This window comes from Lycium ferocissimum, chromosome 12 (genome assembly GCF_029784015.1).
Source record: "Lycium ferocissimum isolate CSIRO_LF1 chromosome 12, AGI_CSIRO_Lferr_CH_V1, whole genome shotgun sequence".
NCBI classification, from domain to species: Eukaryota; Viridiplantae; Streptophyta; class Magnoliopsida; order Solanales; family Solanaceae; genus Lycium; species Lycium ferocissimum.
In genome coordinates this window covers 23,246,051-23,252,385 of record NC_081353.1, presented here as the reverse complement: position 1 = coordinate 23,252,385, position 6,335 = coordinate 23,246,051, and positions in this window count along the sequence as shown.

The window sequence follows — 6,335 nt, the reverse complement described above, 5'->3', positions numbered from 1 at the left end:
TTCATGAAGTACACAAGACTCTATGACATGCACATTGACAGGGTGAGGTGCCTTTTTAGTGAACTACTACTTACTTTTCAAATTTGGCTGGTGATGTTATATTTCCTCTCTTTCAATTTGTTTGTCTTATTTTCTTTTTCAGTCCATTTAAAAAAAGAATATCTCTTTTCTTTTTTTTGGCAACACTTTAATTCTAATTTTCTACATGACATGTTTAAGATCACAAGATTAAAGAATATTTTGGTACATTCTACATATCTTTAATTTAAGACCACATGATTCAAAAGTCCTCTTTTTTTCTTAAATTCCGTGTCATGTCAAAATCAGACAAATAACTTGAAACAAATGGAGTATTGAATTGACTAAAATAAAAACAAAGGCTAGAAGTTTCAATTGCTTTTTTCTTTTTCTTATAATCGTATGGTATTCACCCCGACTAATTCAAATTCACATTGCTTAGGACCTATTAAAAAAGATAGTGCTCCCAATCAGGGTTTTTTATTTTTTATTTTTTTAATTACAAGGCTTGAACTCAAATTTTTTAATTAAGAAGGAAGTTTTTCTATTCTCCTATTCTTCTTGCCTCCTTGGTGCATGGTGTATAATCTCTCAAAATAAAGAAAAGTATGGCCCTGGGGATAAGCTGTTCATAATACTTCATAATAAATATATAATAAGGTGACATAAGGTATCATTATCTAATTTCTCTGAAGGTAGATGAATTCAGTTTTATTACCATGGATAACGATGCAAATAAAACTGGTTAAAATATAAGACATTGTGTGAATTGTGATCAAAGATATTGTTAGAGAAATTAAAAGAAGTAAGAAATTTCCTAATGGAAGACCATTCCAATCTATGAAAAGTTCTTTCGAGATCAATTTTAAGGATCATCTTCTTCTCTTTCTTTTTTATGAAGCTTGTAGGGCCAATGATTTTGTCAAAGAATTGGTGTAATTTTATTAACAATGACTTTTGTAATAATTTTTCAGATAGTGTTATCAAGTCCAACGAGCCGATAATTCTTGAGGAAAGACGCATTGGCCCATTTGGAAATTAAGCATAAGAAGATCTTATTGCTATCCAGGCTAATCTGTGCTCTGCTGGAAATCCGTGCTGCAATATTTCATAACAGAATTACCTACAATATTGTGGTACTTCTTATAAAAGAGAAGGTTCAAACCATCAGGATGCGGTGCCTTGTCACACCCCTAGACTTGGGGGGGTGGGATTGTAATCCAATCCTTACTACCCGTACGTTGAGCGAATCATGTACTGTCTAGTTGAAGGTCTAAACTGATTCAATGTTGAAATAAAGCTACCATGTCTTAAATCATAAATATAGAAAAAGCTATTTAAGAACGTCTGACGAAATAACATCTGAACTCACCAACTACAAGTCATGAACCTTTAAGAAATAAACAAAATATAATGTCTTTGGGGGCATTCCAGGAATAAAATAAATGCCAAATTATAAATAAAATCTGAGAAAAGATCTGCTTGCGCTGGAACGAATCAATGGAGCCTAAACTTTTGAGTCTAGGAAGCCAGCCTGAAGCCATATGTTTTGTCATTTGCGTACTAAACACCTATCACACGATGCAGCAGGCCCAGATGGGTTAAGTATCTCCAAGGATACCCAGTAAGTCTCGTTAACTATCCTCTAAGCGGAGGAATAAGACTTTTATAGGGTATATAAGAATAATAATAAAAAGAACAACAAGAACAACAATAATCGCCTGAACTCTAAGTCTAGGAAGCCGGCCTATAACCATATGTTTTGCCACATGCGTAGTAAACACCTATCAGACGATACAGCAGGCCTAGACCGGTTAAGTGTCTCCAAGGATACCCAGTAAGTGTCGTTAATTATCCTCTAAGTGGGGGAATAACAATTTTTGGGGGTAAACAACAACAACAATAATAATAATTAAACAATTAATTAAGTTAACACTTAGTTTTGGCCTTCCACCTTGTTTCGAAATCATACGGTTTCGAGCGAAGATGCAAACAACTCAAATAACAAGAACAAGAACAAGAACAAGAACAACAAAAACAACAACAACGATAGCCTGAATGCTGAGTTCAGCAAGTCGGCCAATAGCCATATGTTTCACCACATGCGACTAAACACCTATCACACGATACAGCTATCCCAGGCCGGTTAAGTATCTCCAAGATACCCAGTAAGTCTTGTTACTTATCCTCTAAGTGGAGGAATAAGACTTTTTGACGGTAAACAACAACAACAAGAATAATCAAACAATTAATTAAGTTAATACTTAGTTTCGGCCTTCTACCTTGTTTCGAAACCATATGGTTTCGAGCGACGATGCAAACTGCTCAAATAATGAATCAAAGAGTTACCACGATTTTTGGTCTTCCGCCCTTGTTCAACAAAAATGGCCTTCCAAGACTTTGAAACTTTAGTGGAGATACTCAAGATCTTGTTGACCTATTCCTCGATGTCATCAATCCCGATGAAAGTCAATATGGAGGCTACTGCTCAAAAAGAATATCTGAGCTAAGCATAGTAGTAAACAAAAAAGAAGAAACTCACCTATGGTAAAAAAACACTTACAGTCGCTGTTCCGTGTTTCGAGAAATAGAGATGTTCCCGGATGATGCGACTCCTGGATCGACATGTAAACGAACATGTCATACTAGCCCTGATCATTAATCATCACTAGTAATGGTGATGAGGGGGGGACCCGTTGCTGCAGGGGGCACAAGTATAAATATTCCGCCCCGAGAGTCTTGGAGGAGAGATGTCCTAGTGTGGAGGAATCCTCGGCTTGGGCGAGAAGATGCTACAGACAAGCGATCAGACTTGGGGCCTCACTTAAGCCAAGTAAATTTTGTATCTTTTGCAAAGCTCATTTATGACTAAGGGCATCGGTAGCTTGAACCCATTGGTGAAGGATATGTGTACATGGAAGAGGCACTATTGCAGTGATTGGTGAATCGACCTCTGACTGGGACTTTATGAACATGTACATCGCCTTCCTCTCATCCACAGTCTACCCGAACAGTAGAGAGATGCTCCACTCGTGTCAGAAAAGCTAATTCTTCCACAGTCGTGTTCCAATCACCAATCTTCTCTGTGGTTTCTCCCGGGATCGACAATCTGAGAAGAAGTCCAACATCTTAAGCATGATCTCAGACACCGTCACTTTCGGATTAGGATCACGCCCGTGCCCTTGATCTAGGATAAGGATTCGTCGTGGAGGCTTTTCCTTTCCTCCTTACCAACTCCATCATTTCCTCTTCCTCCACTTCTTTGGCGGAAGTTAGTGTAAGTCCCCTATCACAGTGTCAGAGTTAGTGGGAGTAAATGTTGGTTGATTTAAGGGTGTCGGTCTTGAGATGCCATGGCTGAATATATGTGGAAATCAAAATGATATCGATAAAGATTCTGAAATGAAAAGTTGAGGAGAAGCAAGTGTTGCTTCCAAACGTACACGCAAGTATACATGGTCCTACAAGTAATATAGAATTTTAAGTCCAGATATCGTACCCACAGAGATTTAGATTTTATACCGTTCAACTAATTCAAATTTCGTTGTAACTATTCAAGAAGGTGACAATCAAAGTGTTTGTTGTGACTAAACTAAAACTGAAAGTAAACAATTGAGTAGAGTTTGTGTGTGACTGAGAAACTTGTAACGAGGGTTGTAAGGCTTATCAGATGAGAGAAAGTTCTAGGGTTATGGCTTTCGACAATCCAGTTGATCTTTTGACAATTCTACCTATCTTATTTCCTGGGTTACTAGTTGACGGGTTAATTGTAACTTTATGATATTCTCTCGAACTACTCACATCCCTGTAGATGCTACTATAACGCCTATATCTCTATGATCGTCAAAGATAACAAGAACGCATTTATTTTTCCATATTCAACTAAGTAGGGCTAAAGGGTATATCTCTATCCTCAGTAGTGAAACGATAATGTCGAACAAACTCTATTTATTCTTATTATGTACGTGAATTCCTTCTCTCAAGTCCAATTCAAGCACCGCAAATTGTGTCTAACTATTAGCCAAATAATCAAACAATTAAGCACAAGAATAAATAAGCAACTCAAAATATGAAAATTTAATCGATAGAAATTGTCGCCAAACCAATTATCATATCTTTCGCCACAACCCTAAAATTAAGAAGTTTAGCTACTTATGATTCTAGATGAAGAACAAGAATTCATGAATAATCTAGGGTTGAAAAGAAGAAAATAATATAAACCAAGAGAGAGAAAGTAAAGATGACAGCTTACAAATTTTAGAATAATCCCATCACGTTATTAACAATTAATAAAACATCTATTTATAGTCTAGGGTTAAAACTAACATAATTCAACCAAAACCTAATTAAAATAGGGGAAACTGGACGCCTACGCTTGTTACACTCGCGTCGCACGTGCAACGCAGGTGTCCTCTGAGTTTTCTGATTTGCATTGGTCTGCAACTATTTTTCACGACCTACCCCGCGACGCGGGTTTCATGCATATATGCCTTCTGCGCAACGTGGGTGATGTTACACCTTAGAAAATTTCGCGTTATCAAGACTATGGACGGCTTAGTATGAGCTCAGGGGAGAGCAGAGTTACACAAGGATTATGGATGAAGATTATGTTATCTGAGCATAAGAACATATATATGACATTTGGAGAGTGTATGGAGTAAATCGGTTAACATGATCACTCGATGATAGCCCTCGAAACCATGAGTAAGGTGGGGCCCACATGTCGGGATTTTGTAAAGGATATATTAAAAGTGATACAAGTAGTACATGGAAAGTTGAGCAAGTCCTAAGAAGGACCCATAAGCCAAATATGGACATAAGCCCTCCAAAGGGACGATTTAAGGAAACGTTTTTCGTGATCGACTTGGAGGGGAAAAAACGGCATTATAAGTTTGGAATTTGGAAAAACACCAAGAATAAAAGTTGTAGATAATTGAAAGAGCTTTCCAACCATAGGTTGTGGGCCCTCACACAATGTCGGAATCAAGAGTTATGGCCATTTTAAGAGCAAGACCCCAAGTCCAAATGGTTAGCTGGCCCCACATGAATAAGTCGGTGGAACCGACCTAGGGGCTATAAATACCCCATCAGCCCCTTTTTTTCATCATATTAACATTCCAAAGAGTCCTAGAAGCCTCTCAAAACATCTCCCAAATATTATAGTCCGATAAATCAAATTTGACAAGATTACGCCAAACTAGTCCGTGAAAGGCGATTGTTCTTGCTTCTACTTAAGCTTGGTATTGGAAAAAGGTTGATGTAGCTGAGTTTTTTTCAAGAATAAGGTATGTTATTCATCCCATCTTTTATGTTGAGTTTAGTTGAAAGGAGTCTAGCAAGCCTTAAAAATGAAACTAGTCATGGAGAAAAAGGTCATAGAATGTTGTATTGTAGTTGTTGTGTTTTATGGGCTGTTTTGGACGTGTTGTGGCTTCGTATGGATGGACTGATTTACGCATATAAAATGGTATCTAACATGGTTGGCGTATTGATGAGATTATACTCCCCGGTGATGGAAGAAAGTGCGCATATTGTTGTATATGTTGAAAACGTCGCGTGGGACGTTTATGGAATATGTTGGTATGAATAATAGTGTTGTTGATGTTGGTATTATTGTTGTTGTTGATTGGTTCTTGAATTGTAATTTTGGGCTAGGCATATAAAACGGGGGAGATCTTTGCCGATTTTGGAGAATATAGAGTAGTTTGATTTGAAATTTGGAACAAGTGTGCAATAAAGAGTCTAACGTTAGTATGAATCCTTTTAAGTGTAGGCTTACGAGCTTGGACGACAAGCGTAGCTAATGAGGAGTGGAACAGGTATGTAAAGCTTACCTTTCTTTATTTTAGCATGTCTTAGATGTAAGTAAGATATGATACGAGCTCGGGGTAACTCTATTCATAAGATCCGAGCATATCTACGATTCTTATTCGCTCCTTGATGTTAGCATTCCTAATATAGTCGAGCTATGATCCTTGTGTCTCTCGTATGATTGGATAGTACATATTGCATAAAGAGTTTTTGTTCCTAAAGGGTTCTATGTCGGATAAGGTCCCTAACTTTCATAGACGGGCTCGGATTGCTTCGATACGTTTGTAGGAGATTCCATAACGAGTAATGCCCGAAACTTTCATGGGCGGGCTCGGATTGGTTTGATACATGTCTACGATCCCTAAGATTCTATTTAACGTAGTGCTAATGGCAATTAGAACGGATTTAATATGACTATCGTTTTAATACTCGAGCATGATTACTTACTTATCTTATCTATCGAGTCTGAAAGATGTATGATTTATAGCATATGATTTCTCACTACT